We start from the raw sequence: 19,439 nt of genomic DNA on the forward strand, positions 1-19,439 counted from the left end.
ATTGACACAAGATAGCAACACCTTACTTATAAATAAACAACAAGTTTTATTCAATCATCAAATGTCAATTTACATTTTATAAGTTTCATAAATAGCTACCTAATCTGTAAAACTAATATCATCCAGCCCGATGCGCCTTGCGTGCTGCAAATGCTTAGCCCTACATAGTCCCTTCGTGAGGGGATCTGATGGGTTCTCATCTTTACCACGAGAAGTCCTTCTTCAATCCAATGTCTAATGAAATGGTATTTTCTGTCGATGTGCCTAGATCTATCGTGATCCCTTGGTTCCTTAGCTAAGGCAAGTGCACTCTCATTATCACAGAAAATCTCCATAGGCTCCTTAAAAGTTGGTACAAGTCCAAGGTCTCCAATGAAGTTCTTTAGCCATATAGCCTCCTTTTCCGCCTCGCTTGCTGCTATTTACTCTGATTCGCAAGTTGAATAAGCTACTGTTTCTTGCTTGGAACTTTTCGAAGTAATTGTTCCTTTAGTTAGGGAAAAGACCCAGCCCGACTGAGAGCGAAAATTCTTTACCGCAGTCCCTAGTACGGAAGCCACAATCACTATACCCCACAACTCTCAAGCCATCACTCCCACCAAGGGTAAGGACCCAGTCCTTAGTCCTCCGTAGATACTTGAGAATATTCTTTACTACAGTCTAGTCAGCCTTGCCTGGATTCCCTTGATATCTGCTGAACATGCTCAAAGCAAAGGCCACATCAGGGCGAGTACAAGTCATATCATAAATAATCCAGTCTACAGCGGAAGCATATGGTACTCGACTCATCTCAGCCATCTCAGCCCCTGTACTCGGGCTGTGTGTCACACCCCCAAACCAGAACGGCGGAAACGTTCGGGGGCGGAGGACGTCATGTCAAATATCATAACAATTGAATAGTAAAGAAAGTACACACCACCATAATATAAATATATTTGAAAAGTTTACATGATTGTATATGTTACATTTTTGCAAAAGAAATCAAATACAATATGGTGATCCCAAAATATGTTACTAACGGCAGCGCGTTAGTCTTCAAAAGTAGTTGCTACCTGGTTTAGCGGTTTCCTGAGAATACAAGTTATTTCAAAGAAAAAGTGTCAACATTTAAGTTGGTGAGTTCAAAAGTGGTATTTTGAGAAAATGTATGCCATTCGAAAGTGCGTGTATGTTTTCCAGAAAATCCCTTATTTTCTATTTGATGTATGAAATGAGTTTGAAAGATTGTTGTATGTACTATATGTATTTGAACCAGGAAAATCCCTTATTTTCCTAAAAGTGAAATGCAGTCTCAAATGACCAAGACCGTAAGCTATAAGAAACTATGACATGCTCAAAAGAATGATGCTGTAAATCGTTATTGTACAAAATGAATGTATTTGAACCAAGAAAATCCCTTATTTTCCTAAAAGTGAAGTGCAGTCTTATTGTTAAGTAAAACTAGTTGTGGAAGTGTTTTAACCTGAGTTTTGATCATGCCGATAATACTCTAGAATATAGTTATTACCCCCCAAGCATGATTGAGTTATGTATTACTACGTGCATGAGTCATTGTTTCCGCGTGTTGTGAGTTCCTCATAACCATACTAGACGCAGTACCTAATGTTGACATTTGTCACCCCAATGACGGACTGTAGCTAACAGTTAGGGTGCGGAGTTGTCAGCCCCATATAGATCTATACACACTTGTCACGCTCTCCCTCCAAGAGACTCTGGTTATAGGTGGGGACTTTCGTTTCGTACAAACAAAGCCATATGCCATCACATGATTGCTAACAACAAGTTCACGAGTAATATGATGAAAATCGTTCGTATGAAATGATTTCGTTTTCTACCGTGTTACAAAAACGTGATGAGTTGAGTTTTCTTGTAAAAGCATCATGTTATAGTTGAAATGGTTACTATTGATATGATGTAGTATGCAAACGTATAAATAAAACCTATTTCTATTTATAAAACATATTGTATCCTAAGAGGGTAAAGTTGTGTTGTGAGGTGTTTTGCATGATAATGACTTCATAAGATAGTTAAAACAACAGTATGAAAAGTATATCAAAAGGTCAATGTTTCACACGATTATAGTTGTGTGTTTACTTGTATCCCCCCCCCCCTAAAAGTGTTTAAAAAGCATTTAAAGTGTGGTTGTAGGGGTATGAACTCACCTGGAAGTTTGAAGATAGCGAGATGGAAAACAGGGTAGAGTTTCGTCTCGGGAAGCGGATCTTTCTCGGGATTCTCGGGAATCTCGGGAGTAAAATCGACTCTCGGGACTTGAGTAAAAATTACCAGGGCTTCGAGTTTGAACGGGCACGAAAAACGAGGCAAAACGCAAGGGAAATGAGAAGAAATGAGCAAGTTTTTCGGAAACCCTCGCACTTCTAATTATAGTGGGGTCTGAGAAGCCTCGGTACGCGGGGCGTACGCTCGTACGCAGCGCGTACGTGTACGTCATGCATGAGCGAGTCCTCGACTGCCTCGGCTTCGGATGGGACGGATCGGATGGGACGGGTCGGATGGGGCGGGTCGGATGGGGCGGGTCGGTAGCTTCGCATAGGGGCGACGTGGACAGTTCGGAGCCCTTGATTTGAGTACGCGGGGCGTACGAGGGTACGCAGGGCATACTCCGGTCCTATCCGCTGACTCCTCTTCGGATATTATCAACAGTTTTTATTTATTTTTATTTTTATTTTAAATAAACTTCTAAAATTCATATCTCCTTCATACGAACTCCGTTTTCGATGTTCTTTATATCCACGCATAGGTGTGACTAAGATCTACAACTTTCGTTTAGATTCCGTTGGCGAATTATGAAATTATTTTTATTATTTATTTATTAAAATGACGTGATTAAGGAATTTCTTTAAAAATTCATAACTTCTTTATCTAACGTCGGTTTTTGCCAGACTTTTTACCGCTGAAATACCATTGACGAGACCTTCGATTCTCGTTTAGGTCATTCCGGCCAAAAGTCGCTTGATCTCCGATTCGAGTTTTTACGTAACTTCGTATTGCCGGTTTTTGTCGGAAAAACTTAGAATGGTCATAACTTCTTCGTTATAACTCGGATTTTAGTGTTCTTTATATGCTTGGAAACCTTAAGACGATATCTATTACATAGCATACTCCAAACAGAGCCTTTGAATACTTCATTTTTCGATGATATTCTAATTACCTTTTCAAAGAGGTTACAAGACTTGAATTTCAAGGACCTGAAATGACGGGTTGTTACATCATCCCCCCGTTAGAGGGAATTTCGTCCCGAAATTAGAGTTCGTGCTACAGATAGAAGTTTTATTGTTGAATTCACTCCTAGTTTCTGAGCTTGGATTTGACTCGTTGTATGTGTGGTATTTCTAAATGATCGTTGGGGGATACTACGGGAAGGTTGTAAAGATATAGTACTCCTCACATGAGTACCTCGGGGTTTTGAAACTTGAAACCAATTGGGGTTAGTGTCGGGTTTGTCGTGATAAATCGATCGAGTTTCGTTAGTCGATGGTTAAAGTGAAAGGGTCTACTGGTATGGGTAGGGCCACACCAATCCACGTCGAATGCCGACGTCGGTACTTCTCATTGTAAGATGTTCGTTAGTGGGATAGTACATTCTACGTATGTGTTTTCAGTGCTTTTTACTCTATCTCTATTATTACTACTATGAAAGTTTTGTTTAATGATTGGGGTGTTTATTCGAGTAGATTTTTAAACTTGTGACTCACGGAACTCCTCTGCGTCCCTACTATCAAATGGAATGTATGTAAATAAATTATCGAGGAGAAATGTACCCAGAATAACCATGGGGTCTGCAATAGCCTCCTCTTGGACCATTGCGAATACTCGGCCTCCTCCACCAGCATTCCTGCTATTTGCCGTCGGGCAGTCCCATCGGAAGTGTCCCGTTTCTCCGCACTCATAACAAGTACGGTCTACTCCAACTTTTGCGGCTGGAGTGGTTGGTTGGGTTGGTTCCCTGCAGTAGCGGACGGTGTGTCCCTTACTATTGCACCTAATGCAATGCATTTCACGGCAGGGTCCGTGATGATGAAAGTTGCATCGGTTGCACTTAGGCTGGTTGCCATGGTACGACCTTGTGGGTGTAGGGGTGGTAGGGATAGTAACAGAATGAGCTGTCACTAACTGTTGCCTCTTGGGATTCTCTTGCATGGTTTCCCCCTTCCTCTTATCCCAGGGTTTCCTTCGGTCCTTTATATCCTTCGGTGGCTCCGAGACAGCGGTAATAGTACCCTGTTTAACACCGTGATCAATCAATCGTTGAGCCAAGCGCTTCGCGCTATCAAACGTGATTGGGTTAGAGGCCATGACATGCCCTTGGATCTGGGGTGATAATCCCCAAATGTACCTCTCCACATTCTTCGATTCCGGGTTTACCATACTTGGGCACAAGGCTGACAAATCACTGTACCTAGCCGTGTAAGCGATTACGTCCGATCCGGTCATCCTTAGGTTCCATAGCTCATGCTCTAATTTTTGGATTTCGCCCCTTGGGCAGTATTCTTCCAGCATCAAGATTTTGAGATCTTCCCAGCTCATGGCATTAGCAACTGGGAGAGATAGGGCTTCCACATGTCCCTTCTACCGGGTGAGGGCTCGATCAGAGAAAGTGCAAGCGGTGAACTTGACTTTGCTGGTCTCTGGGCATGCACATATCTCGAAGACTGTTTCGGTCTTCTCGAACCATTGCATAAGTGCAATGACTCCTCCTTCCCCGTTGAAAGTTTTTGGCTTTGCATTCGAAAATTCCTTGTATGTGCATTCTCTGATATAACCATGGCCAGTGCCATGATTCAAGTGGTTGGTACTGCTTCCACTTCCACCAGCTCCGTTAGTGTTTATCTGCATAAGAGCAGCTGCTACAACTGCAGTGATAGCAGCCTGAACCATGACAGGATCATATTGTGGGGGTGGTGGCGGCGGCGTAGGTGTTGCGTTGTTGATGCGACACGCAAATCTACGAGGCGGCATCGCTGCCAAAGAAATAACAATGAAGACAATAAGTCTTTTAATGATTGTATGGTTTGGGTAGTAGGGGTATCCTGCTAGGTGGAAATCCAACCATTGTGTTTGTACGAGAATAGGAAGATAAGGATTGTCTAGAACTAAGGCACATAAGGTTGACATCAACGTTAAACTATCGTATTCATAAAATACTCCTATAGTATTCTAAATGTTATGTTTGATACTAAAGTTTATAAGTTTGGTAAGTTTTAGACTTGTTGTCCATTGTAGCTATCCCATGGCATACACAGTTCGGCTCTCGGACAAATATAGTTGATCAGGCTATATTTATCCCAGTCCCGATTACATATCCCAAGGCATACCTATATTGCACAACTCATCTATAATACTTCTATATTGTTTTAATTATGACACTGACCCTGTTATTAATATGAAATGAATGCATGCCTACTTTACAAAAACTAAATAAATTTAATTTTAAAAGTATGACTGTTGGGCTGAAAAGAGTTTTTATGTTGCGTCTTTTGGGCTCGTTAGATTAGCCTTTTATTCTCCGGTTTGGGCCTGTCCAACCGAGAGCCTTTTATATATAGTATTTAAGTTAATGCTTGCATGCATATTAGGTTAAGATTCATAAGATTCATAAGATTCATAAGATTCTAGAGATCATCGAAATAGCGATTTATCAAGAGAACAATATTTTCTAGTAATCGTTCTTGTAATCTTCCAATCCTTTACAGTTGATGTTCTTAATCGAGCTCTTCTAAGGATTTTATTTAATCATTCGACACGTTTGATTCAAGCTGTTTGTTCTTATTATTGCGTTTTTCCTTGTTATTAATATTGTGTTCTTGCTGTTTAATATTCATATACTTGTTCAAGATCTAATCGATCTTCATAGATTAAAAGTTAGTTTTAATCCTATCAATTGGTATCAGAGCAGGAGGCTGTGTAATCGATACACATCTTTTCTGTGAAAAAGATTTCCATTAGGGTTTTCCGCAATCATCGATATTTATTGAGCCGTCATCTTAATTGACGTATCTTAGTATTTATTGTTTTGCCCTAATCTGCTTTATTACAAGTCTGATCTTTGAACAGGTTATTACGATCATTATGGATGCAACGCAATCAAACCCTATTAACATTTCCAACAGCATCGGTTCGACGACAAAGATTCCAATCTTGTATACCCATGACTATGAAGTATGGGCACATCATTTTGAAGACTATGTGATTGGATCGGAAGATAATGGTTTTCTCATATGGGAAGCTATCATCAACGGACCGTTTTCTCATTCCGCGACATCTAGAGTTATTAAGACGCAAAAGGAGTACAACGATCTGCTCAAGGACGTGACGAATATTGCGCAAGATGAAAAAGACAAATTCCAGTGCAATATTAAGGCACTAAGGTTGATCAGATTCGCCCTTCAGTCCGACACATTCAGACTGGTCAGCTCATGCACTACGGCGAAGGAAGTGTGGGATAGGCTTCGCGAACTGTATTCCACAGACGAAGATCTTGAACATTCCATCCAAACCTTGCTTCTATCTGAATTTGGTGAATTCAGGCAAGGGGTCGAAGAAACTGTGACCCGGACGTTTGATCGCTTCAATCATCTTCTCAGCAAGATGATCAAACACGACATTGAAAGGAAGCTCATCGAACAAAAGGTTACTTTCTTGAACGGACTGCGATCTGAATGGAGAGCAGTTGTTTCCACAGTTAAAGCCCATGAACAGTTTAAATCATATTCTTTGGCGAAACTGGTGGGTATTCTAAAGTCCCAAGAGAAGATTGTGGTTCAAGAGAAGAATGTTGTCTCCAGTCTTGGTTCGTTGGCCCTCCTATCTAAAAGTAAAGCTGTGGTGGAGGATGAAGAGCTCAACTTGGAAGAATATGACCTCACAACTGAGGATTATGCCATGATGGTATCCAATCCTAAGAGGTTCATAAAGAAGAGATTCCCCAACAACAAAAACAGAAACTGGAAGGGGAGTTACAGCTCAGAAAAAGCGAACAATGAACCGAAAGCTGAGGAGCCCAAAAAGGAACCGAAAGCAGATGGCGATTCCGGAGTAAGCTGTTTCTATTGTGGTGGCAAGAACCACTACGCTAAGGACTGTGTTCTTAAGAAGATGGCTGAAAAGGACAATGGAAATGATGAGGAAGCTGTGCTGCAGAGGATATTGGATGAGTTGAGAAAGAAGAAGTCTATCGCTAACCCTTCTATAAATGCTCTTATTGTGCAGGGTTCGGTCAATGACGATGAGTTCGGTAGCACCGAAGTTTGGTCTACTGACTCAGAAGACGAAGAAGTGAGGAAGCCTACTCATGGAAAGGCTTATGTGGCTAAGGAGGAAAGCAGTGGTGGAAAATGCTTCATGGTGACTGAAGTGTCTCAAATGAGGGGATACAACACCGATGGAGGAGGCAATGGACCGAAGGTGCAGGAGGATATGTGCTTTGCGGCCAAACCACTCAGCCAACAGTTCAATGAGCTCGATGAACTGATAAAGAAGGTACAATCTGTTTTTATTTCATCTAAAGTACCATCATCCTCATATGAGAAAGAACTAAAAAATGTGAATACAAGAATTTCTCATTTAGATAGTAGCTTAACTCAAACTCGAGTCACCAATTCTAACCTGACTGATCAATTAAGCAGGGTGGCGTCGAAGAGTGAGGAGCGGCGAATGTGGATTGAGTTAAAAGAGTCGGAATTAATTAAAGTTAAAGACGAAAACATTTATTTGCAGAGAGACAATTTGAAATTGTTAAAACAACGAAATGTTTTTTGTTTAATAGCTAAACGTTTATATTCCAATATTACTCAACTTCACTTGGATTGTGAGATAGGCCAAAAGATCCATCGCATGATTTTGCCCTTCCTAGAATTTAAGGAGGATGAAATCGATGCCGAAGCCTACAATTGTGAGTGTGTGATATCGTCTGATAATGTCAACCCAACTTATAAAATTGGACTGGACAAAATTGAGTCCTTTATTAAGTCCAAAGACCACAAGGACATGCTCAAAAATCTTTTGGATGAAAACGACAGACTTAAACTGAGAACCGAAACCATACAAAAGTTTGACTCTCTTAACGCCAAAGTAAGCTCAGAAAATAAAATCGATGTTGAAAATGCATCTGAGCTTAACGAGGACGAAAACATGAGTGAAATTTTTGTAGAGGATACGGTTGACTGCTCAGAATTTGTTAAAAGCGAAACTGAAAACCACAAAAATCTTATTTCTGAAAATTCTGTGGAATTCGCTAGATTGTCCCAACAAAAGTCCCCGAAATTAATAGAAAAAGCTGTCGTATATCAAAAGGTCAGGACCACTCCAAATCAGGTATACAAGGTCACTGGAGTAACCGAACATCAAACAGCTGAACTCACAGCTATTGTTAATGAAGACAATGCTGATGGCTGTGATGAGTATTTCTGGGAAGCTCCTATTGATAATGGAAACGAAACCATCGGCCTGTCTGAAAGAACCTCCTGGATGAAGAAAGGGAGATACATACCTGAACCCTTGAACAAGCCTGATAATTTCAGTGAACCAAGCACAAGTGGTACAAAAGGTACTCCTCAAGAGGTTGATCATTCAGCAAAAGAAGACATTCCTTCAACGTCAACAGCTCGAAGTGAAACTTCATCAGATACTCCTTCCACTTCCTCAGGGGAAACTGAACCTTCTTCAGATATTCCCTCTGCTCCCTCGGCTCAAAGAAAAACTCCTCAAGTTCAAAAGAAACCAGCCAAGGAGACATCAAAAGCAAAAGCAAATGTTCATCATCAACCTAAACAGATGAGGGATAAAAAGATAGAGAGGAACCTAAGATATAGGAAAAACCTTTCTGAAAGGAAACAATTCTGGCACTCCCAGAATGCATACTACTCACACAAGGACAAGAATCTGAAGTATGAAAATCATCCCGTAAGAAAGCCTGATAATTCCAACAACCGAAAGCCAAGGTTCGGTTCGCAAGAAAACAACAACCGAAAGCCAAGGTTCGGTTCGCATGAAAATACCAACCGAAAGCAAAGGTTCGGTGCTGAAAAGGATTTCAACCGAAACCAAAGGTTCGGTTCCAAGAACAATTCCAACCGAACTCAGAGGTTCGGCTCTGAAGTCAGACGAGAACAAGACTCAAAGGTTAATCCCACCAACGATCAAAAGCAAAAGGGTCACCTAGAGTCATTATCAAGGAAGACATCTCCATCCTTATCCAAATCCTCTCTTCCTAATTCTTCTCGTTCATCTCCATCTTGCTCTAACGCTAATTCCGTTGGTTCTCAAAAACCTCGTCCATCTGCTGAACAGAAGGGAAAGCAGAAGGTCGATGAATCCAAACCTGAATGCAAAGCGAACAAACCCAATCCTAACAAAATAAAAGTCTTCACCATTAAAAAGAAAGATGAAACAACTCTAATAAAACGCACATATCTTGTTGACATCTCTCTTACTATTCCTGTTCCCATGAAAAACTCACATGGACCCAAGAAACTTTGGGTTCCTAAATCTGCTTAATTTTTGCAGGTTATAAGTGACGAGCAGTTTGACGAAGAATGGTACATCGACAGTGGCTGCTCACGTCACATGACTGGGAGGAAAGAGGAGCTTAGGGAATACAGATCTCTTGCAAATGGTGGCAATGTTAAGTTTGGAAATAATTCTTTCGGCACCATAAAGGGATATGGGATGATAACGAATGGTGATTTTACCATAAGAAAGGTGGCCTATGTGGAAGGACTTCAACACAACCTCATCAGTGTATCTCAGCTTGTTGGAGGTACAGGCCTCAAAGTTTCATTCGATGATGAAGGTTCCGAAATCATAGAGAAAAAGACAAAGAAAGTGATTCTGAAGTCAGAGCGAAAGGGTGAAATGTTTCCTCTGAACATGAAACCCATCAAAGGAAACCCAGCCATATGTCTGCTATCAAAAGCTCAATCCGACGAAAGCTGGTTGTGGCACCGAAGACTCTCTCATCTCAATTTCAAAGATATCAACCGACTTGTCACTGGAGGTCATGTTAGGGGTCTTCCATTGCTCAAGTTTGACAGAGAGCATTTGTGTGCTGCATGCGAAATGGGAAAGCAGAGTCGTCAAAGTCACCCATCCATAATCAACACCAAAGTTGTTGAACCACTCGAATTGCTTCATATCGATTGGTGTGGTCCTTCATCTATTGAAAGCATCGGTGGTAGCAAGTACATTCTTGTTATCGTTGATGACTTTTCTCGATTTACATGGGTGTTCTTTCTAAAGCTCAAATCTGAAGCGACTCAAAAGCTGAAAGTGTTTATCAAGCAAATTGAAGTCCAGCTCAAGAAGGTCGTTCGCAACATAAGGAGCGACAATGGTCTCGAATTCAAGAACAAAGAGTTTGAAGAGTTTCTTGCAGAAAAGGGAATCAGTCATAATTTCTCAGCTCCCTACACACCACAACAGAACGGAATAGTCGAAAGACGAAACCGATCGTTGTGTGAAGCTGCCCGAACTATGTTAAGTTTCGCTTCCTTACCTCTTTATTTTTGGGCTGACGCTATTTCTGCTGCTTGTTATACACAAAACAGGTCCTATCTCAACAAGCGATTCACGCTCACACCATATGAGATTATAAATAACAGAAAACCCAACGTGAAATTTTTCCACGTGTTTGGCTCAAGGTGTTTCATCTTTAACTCTAAAGAACACTGCAACAAGTTTGATGTCAAGGCTGACGAGGGAATCTTTATGGGTTACTCACTCACTTCAAAGGCGTACAGGGTCCTAAACAAACGATCAAGAAGGATTGAAGAGACATACTATGTGACCTTCGACGATAGCTATGTCAAGAAGCTACAGGCCATAGATGACACTGCCAGGGAAATCTTTCCTCAAACTGGTGAAGTCACAGTCTCAATCGCCAATATGTACGAGAACTTTCTGGATCTCTTTGACGAACCAGAAAAAGCTTCTCTCTCAGAAGCAGGGGCAGCCGACAACAAAATAGATAATATGAAGCAGATAGTCGAAGATGCTGCAAGAAGAATGCATGAAGGAGAATCGCCCACTGATGAATCTCCAACCAACAATGCATCAGTCGAGGGGGAGCCAAGCTCACAAGTCCAGGGGGAGCCAAGCTCTACTACTTCAACCGAAGGTCCTTCAACAACCGAAGGTACCTCTCCTACCGAAGATCCCTCTCCAAGCGAAGGTGCTTCAACGGCTGAAAATCCAGCACCACAAGAAACCCCTGAACCTCGCGTTTCTCAAGACTCATCAATTGAGGGGGAGCATGATGATATGACACTTGATTTCGATAGCCAATCTGAGCCAGAAGAGATGATCAACGCCGAACTAGATCCAACCTTTGATCCAAATTACCCTCCTCTTACCAAATGGACCAGAGATCATCCCATCTCTCAAATAGTTGGTGATGTATCTGAAAAGGTTCTGACACGATCTCAACTGAAGGCAAAACAGACATCCTTATTCTCAAAGGTTGAGTTTTGTATGTTTAACTCATTCGTATCAAAAGTTGAACCGAAGACAGTGAATACTGCCCTCGATCACTCTGATTGGGTTCAAGCAATGCAAGACGAACTGAACGAGTTTGAAAGGAACAAAGTCTGGCGTCTCATTCCAACGCCCCCAGATGCTTCAGTTGTTGGTCTTAAATGGGTTTTCAGAAATAAAATGGACAAGGAAGGTAATGTCATAAGGAACAAGGCTCGTCTGGTGGTCAAGGGATACTGTCAGGAGGAAGGAATAGATTACGAAGAGACGTTCGCTCCAGTAGCTAGGCTCGAATCTATTAGAATATTTCTAGCTTATGCTGCTCACAAAAACTTTGAGGTTTTCCAAATGGACGTCAAATGTGCCTTTCTCAATGGAGAACTTGAAGAAACTGTGTATGTGGAGCAACCTCCTGGGTTCGTGAATGAAAAGCATCCAAATCATTGCTACATTCTGGATAAAGCTGTGTACGGCCTCAAACAAGCTCCGAGAGCCTGGTATGAAACGCTTACAAAATTTTTGAAGATGTCCAAATTCAAACAAGGTTCGGTTGACCCAACCTTCTTTCGCAAAAAGGAAGGTAACCACCTTATGATAGTTCAAATTTATGTCGATGACATCATCTTTGGCTCCACGAATCCCAGCTTAACAGCTGAATTCAGAAAGTTGATGGAGACTAAGTTTGAAATGAGCTCAATGGGTCCTATTAACTTTTTCCTTGGTATAAACATAAGACAGGGACCCGAAGGCATCTTTATCAATCAGGAAGCTTACACGAAGACTCTCCTAGCGAAGTTTGGAATGATGGGAGACTCAAAAGTCAAAGTCCCAATGGCATTCGGCACCAAGCTGACCCCTTCACTAGATAAACCGGCTGTTGACATCACGCTCTATCGTCAAATGATAGGCTCATTGATGTATCTAACTGCTAGCAGGCCTGATATCATGTTTTCTGTGTGTTATTGTGCTCGATTTCAGGCTAACCCACGCGAACCTCACATGCTGGCAGTGAAGAACATCCTACGCTATCTCAAGCGAACCGCCTCCTTAGGTCTATGGTATCCATCCAATTCAGGCTTCTTCGTTCAAGCCTATTCTGATGCTGACCTTGGAGGATGTGGACTCGACCGCAAAAGCACAACTGGTGGCTGTCAATTTCTTGATGGGAAGTTGGTCAGTTGGCAATCCAAGAAACAAACATGTGTGTCGCTGTCTACTGCTGAAGCGGAATACAGTGCCGCTGCATCCTGCACATCACAAGTGATTTGGATCCAGAGTCAACTTCGAGACTATGGACTCAATATGAAGAAGATCCCACTATATTGTGACTCTGAAAGTGCAATTAGGATCTGTCATAACCCAGTGCAACACTCTAAAACCAAACACATAGCACTGAGGTATCACTTCATCAAAGATCATGTGGAAGATGGAAATGTCGAAGTTCACTTCGTAAGAACCACTGATCAACTGGCTGACGTCTTTACCAAAGCTCTTCCAGAAGCATCGTTCAATAAAATATTGCAAGGGCTAGGAATGATGGAATCAGAGTCAGTTCCTCACACTACCTCTCAATCTCAAACGTAAGAAGCGAAACCAACCGAACGTTCGGGTTCGGTTCAACCACTTCACTCGCTCATTACTTCAAAGGTAGTTTTTCTGAGTTGTATATCTCTTGTGCAAAATTTGTTTTTCTTTATGTAAAAAGTTTTTTTTTTATTGCATATCTAAACTCTTTGGTTTCTTAAAAATTTTCAAAAACCGAAACCTCCAGAAGGGTCGGGTTCGGTTTTTCAAAATTTTCAAGAACCGAAACCAACCGAAGGTTCGGGTTCGGTTTTTCAAAATTTTCAAGAACCGAAACCAACCGAAGGTTCGGGTTCGGTTTTTCAAAATTTTCCTGAACCGAAACCAACCGAAGGTTCGGGTTCGGTTTTTCAACTTTTTCCAACCGAAACCAACCGAACGTTCGGGTTCGGTTTTCCATTTTTTTTTGAATCAAAAGTTTTTTTTTTCTTCTTTCTTGTCTTATTTTTTTTATCTTTTCTATTTTTTATTTTTATTTTTTTTATCTCTTTTCTTTTAATTTTTTTTGAAAATATAAATTTCAAACACTCCAAAAATATGTTTTTATTTTTTTTATGTTCGTTTACTTATGGGGATATATTTGCTGAATTACTTAAGTGTCCCTAGAAGCATGCTGTTGTATGTGTCCCAAGCCTCATAAGATTTTGAATAATTTCCTTCACGACTTGGTATACACAAACCTTGTCTTCCCAATAAGGCTAACTTATTTATTCTAATAGTGAGCTACCTCACACTCTTCTCACATGAGTTAAGAGTCTCCTGCTTGGTCCTTTCTTTCACAGCAGAGGTACTATGTCTTCTTTCACCATCCCCATTATACTTCTCCATAACATTCGTTTCATCACTGTAACCCTTGAGACTCTCAGAAACTACCACTGAGGTTTATGGTTACACAACATCTGTGTTTATGATCTTAGTTTCGTGCCACTACGAGCTAAGTGAAACCCAAAATTCAACACCAAAGAATTGACGGTGACAAATTAATTTGATCAAGTTTTCACCAATGAATTGACGAATGTACCTTCATGAAATCTCATTTTTTTTATTCCAATGAAATTGTTACACACCATAACATTTCTTCCCATGGGATCCAGTTATAATTTTTTTTTTATCTGAGATTTTATACTTATCCAAGTCACTTACAAATCAGCTCCAACCTACTTGTTCAACAGACTACACCGGTCTCACAAGTACTTTGTTCACATTCGTTCTTATATCAAGAATTGCATTGTTGAATCAAAGCGTAACCACCCTTAATTAGCCTTATTAAAAGAAGCCTTTCAAACATTTATTAATAAATGTTTGATCGTAATTCAACGGGATTCCACACTAACACTTTGAGGTCTCTCTTGATCTTGAAGGAAGAGATTCGTGCCCGGGATCATCAGTTTCGTGTCATAATTGACATCACAGATAATCCAAAAAAGAGTTGCTTTATTTCCTTATCTTTTACACTCTTTGCACGAAAATCCAAGATTTTCAAAATTCCGTTACTAATTATTTTACAGGCTGGTTTATTACTGAAGGATTACTAATGAGGTAGTGGTCAAAAATTAGCCACGTGGGTCCTAAATTGAATACAGCTGATTAAAAAGGGGAAAAGACAAAAAGTTGCTGACGCGGCGGAAGTTCAAAGGATAGAAATTCAAACGACGGTAAAAAGGAGGGCGCGTGAATTTGAAGCGGCCGCGCTTTTTCTGACACTTTTGGACGCGTGTGCAGTATTGAAGCGTCATCCATCTGGCATTAATGGCGTGTGTGGAAATGGAAACGGTTCCTCTCTCTGAACCGGCGCTTATTGGGCGGCGTGATCCTAGGAATCTGACACTCTCTCTCCTACGTGATCATCACACGTCCCAACTGTCACCAATCAGTCACTCAAAAACCCTTCCGTATTTCCATAAGAGATTTGAATCGATCTTTCTCTCTCCTATCACCTACTATAAAAACCCATCCACACCACCTTTTACCTCTTTACTGCCCCATAATTTCCAAAGCAAAAATACTTCCAAACTCTCTCCCGGTTATCTTCTTCTCCAACCTGCAACAATGGCTGAATCCTCTTCCGTCCATGCTACTTCTCATATTCTTCCAATCCGTCCTCAGCAATGCCTCGTGATTGATCTGAACCCACTGGCCTATGATCTCTACATGTCGCCGGTCATCGAGTGTCTCAAATACTCCCAGCTTGCTCCGGCACTGTCACGGATTGAAACGGTGCCAATGGTGGCCCTATCTCAGGTCTACGCAACGGCTTATTACGACAAGGCCGTCGACAGGGTCTTTTTCGAAGTGGCGGAACACAAGACGTCGATTTCTCGTTCCCGCTTCTGCTCTATGCTTGGGTTTGCTGCTGACCCATCGCGTGTTCACCCGGAGACAATTCCGGTTGGAATGCTCTACAACATGTTCTACAACATGGGCTACACGGAAGTTCTCACCTCCGTCGCCAGATTCAAGAAGTCATGCCTACCGCCCCAGTGGAATGGGTTATTTACAGTTCTCTTCAAGGGACTGTCAGAACGAAGCTCAGGATCGGACGGGGCCAGTCGTCTTTTCCTGTCGATTATGTATGCGGTGTACAACGGGATCAATCTGGACTATGGTTTTGTCCTTTGGCAACAACTGATTCAGAGCCTCTCTTCCGCTTCCCGACACTCCGAGGTGTCACTAGCCAGGTTCTGGATCTTGATCACAAGATGGGCAATGGACAGGTTCGATGTCCAAACTGCTGACGGTGCACCGATGTCTTCAATTGGTACGTTCCACACCAAGAAGATCATCGTCTCGGATGCATCAAAATTCTCCTTCATTGGCTCCATCCCGGAGACTATGTATGGTAGTGTGCCTTCTGAGAGCAGTATGATCAAGGCGATCAAGGAGTTAGGGCCATCTGGTCCGAGGGAACTGACACCAGACATGTTGAGATCGATTCATGATGCCGACAAACCGGTGGCCAGGGGTAAGAAGGCAGACAAGGGGAAGAAACCATCCAAAGCCCCAAAACCTACTCCCAAGAAACGCAAACAACCGAAGACTGCCTCTTCCCCACAACCGAAAAGGAGGAAGACCCAACCGAAGCGAAAGCTCCTCATACCCTCCTCTTCAAGCGAATCCAAAGGTGGGAGTTCGGACTCTGAGGGCTCACAAGGAGACGAATCTCCTCAGCGAGGTAACACACCTCCTCGGTCCCCAACCCCGGAGATGGAACTTCACCAATCCCCAGTTCCTTCCCCTCCACCCACAATACCTATTTCCATTCCCACCATAACCCCTACTATACCACCAACCTCATTCCCTATACCTCCACCCATTTTCACCACATCAACCGAAACACCACCTGTAACCGAAACCCCTCCCGTAACCGAACCTCCACAAACCGAAACCCATACACAACCACCACCCGAAACTAACCCCCCACCCACTCAACCTGAACCAACTAAACCCATAACACCCCCAGCTTCACCACCACCTCAATCTCCTGAAGACGCCTCCGATGGCGATGATCAATTCCTTGGTGGTGATCACATGAACTTTGATTCGGTCTATTATAGTCCGTTTCAAGTTCAAAGTGATGAGGAGGATGATGCTCCAGTGACAAAGAAGCATCTCCGCGAGCTGAACGAGAAGGTTGATCAACTTCTCGCCTCCTCTTCAAACCAGCAGTCCACCTTATCTGAAGCTGCCCTTCAGAGGATAGTTGATGCCTTCTCCAGGGCTCAACATGACTCCGTAGCCTCAGCAACTGCTGCGATAGACGCCTCCACCCGAGCCTGTGAGGCAGCGACCGAAAAAGTCGATAAACTATTCTCCGACGCTTCGGACCTGCTAAAGTCTCTGCAGGAAAGTGCCAATGCCACAAAGACGACTCTTGAACCGATTGTTCAACAATTGGCCAAGTTCGTCTCGACGGAGTTGACTTCGTTCGCTACCCTCCGCCAAAACCTTAGCGACGACAACTCGGCACTCCGTGCCTCCATCGATGCCCGCTTGGCAAAGCTACAAGAGGATCTTGCGGCTGAAAATTCCCTGATGGACGTCCTGGCGAGTAAGACTACTGCCCTTAAGGTCAAGAGCACACAACTTTCCAACTCTCAAGAACAATTGGAAGCTCTTCGATCCGAGAGGGAAGTCATAAAAACGTGTGTTTCGGATGTCCACGCAGCTCTATCCAACATCCTGGAAGCACACGACCCCATCCTTAATCATTCGGTGAGGCGCACCCTCGCTGAAAAGCTCTCCTCGGCCATGGCCCTCCTAAGCAAAATTGAAGGCCTGCCGAGTTTCGTGTCCATTCCGAACCAAGGGGGAGATGAGAAGAAAGGATCGAAACCACCTCCGTCCTCCAAAGCTACTCACACAACCGAACCACCCCCAACTGGTCATGCCTCGGGTTCCGGTGTGAAGAACAAGGGCAAACACATAGCAGAGGATGGAGATGAAGATGAAGATGAAGACAAGGAGACTATTGCGGACATGTTAAAGAGAAAGAACAGTCGCAATACTGATGACGATGTCAGTCGTGTGGCACGTGAAGTTGAAGAAGCCGAACGTAAACAAAAAGAAGCCAACGATCTCCTTGAGAGCCGAAAGTTGCTCTTCCCTGCCTGGACCAAGGATCGGTTGATAAAAGAGGCCATAGAGACTCCAAGCATACTATGGCTCGAGCCGGTGATATCGTTCGACTGCAACAACACCATCGATTCGCAGTTCGATATGCCACTGACTCGAAAGGCGTTCATCTTCCACGCCTTCTCTAACATTTCTGAAGTCCCGCATCCGAACGATGAGCTTGACAGGGAGCTCATTGACTTCTACCTGGAGGCCGCTCGCCCTCAATACCTTACATGGAGCGCCCAGAAGATTGTCAATGTTCGGGTAATGAAGCCTTTTGCCGTGGGGAGATTCACAAACGTCAAGTTCAAGCTTATCCGAGGATCTGCAAGAACTGCTCACATGATCTCTCTGGCGGATCTGCCTAATCTGAACCCTCATGATTGGATAGTCTTGTACAACATCCTGCTGACAAACGAAGCCGAATATGGTCCCATCTTAGACCATGTCAAAAGGATGCTGGCATGCTACATCATGGAGGTGGCCCTAATGGATCAGGAGGTTGCCACAGTTTTTAAGAAGAAACCGAAAGTCAAGCCTGTGGGATCGGCCAGTGATCTGAATCAAATGCTAATGGGCAAGATAGATTCGAGGCGAAACTCTGTGATGTTCACTAGAGCCGAAGGACAGAAATGTCTCTTCGCTTTAGCTGACAAACATCTTTACACTACGACTTGCTTGGAGCACATCTTATTCATCATCAAGCAGTGTAAAGACAATTCGGCTGATGATATCAAGTACTTCAACGATATGATCAATTGGTACATCCGGTTTAGACAGACCATCCTTTCCATAACCAAGTGTCTGTTTAGTACTGTGAAGAAGAAGGTACCAGCTTCAGCCGCCGGCCCAAGTAGAAAGTGAAGGTCTCGCTCCAAATTGACGCAAAGGGGGAGATTGTTGGGCTGAAAAGAGTTTTTATGTTGCGTCTTTTGGGCTCGTTAGATTAGCCTTTTATTCTCCGGTTTGGGCCTGTCCAACCGAGAGCCTTTTATGTATAGTATTTAAGTTCATGCTTGCATGCATATTAGGTTAAGATTCATAAGATTCATAAGATTCATAAGATTCTAGAGATCATCGAAATAGCGATTTATCAAGAGAACAATATTTTCTAGTAATCGTTCTTGTAATCTTCCAATCCTTTACAGTTGATGTTCTTAATCGAGCTCTTCTAAGGATTTTATTTAATCATTCGACACGTTTGATTCAAGCTGTTTGTTCTTATTATTGCGTTTTTCCTTGTTATTAATATTGTGTTCTTTCTGTTTAATATTCATATACTTGTTCAAGATCTAATCGATCTTCATAGATTAAAAGTTAGTTTTAATCCTATCAATGACTCTTACTCAGAGTGTTTTTGCCCAGTTGTGTTTATAGTTGTATATCAAAAATGGTTTTGATATACTTAGTTCACTATAAACAATGCTCTGATACCAATCTGTCACACCCCCAAACCAAAACGGCGGAAACATTCGGGGGCGGAGGACGTCATGTCAAATATCATAACAATTGAATAGTAAAGAAAGTACACACCACCATAATATAAATATATTTGAAAAGTTTACATGATTGTATATGTTACATGTTTGCAAAAGAAATCAAATACAATATGGTGATCCCAAAATATGTTACTAACGGCAGCGCGTTAGTCTTCAAAATTAGTTGCTACCTGGTTTAGCGGTTTCCTGAGAATACAAGTTATTTCAAAGAAAAAGTGTCAACATTTAAGTTGGTGAGTTCATAAGTGGTGT

Source organism: Lactuca serriola, chromosome 1 (genome assembly GCF_051521515.1).
Source record: "Lactuca serriola cultivar US96UC23 chromosome 1, Lser_US96UC23_V15, whole genome shotgun sequence".
Lineage (NCBI taxonomy): Eukaryota > Viridiplantae > Streptophyta > Magnoliopsida > Asterales > Asteraceae > Lactuca > Lactuca serriola.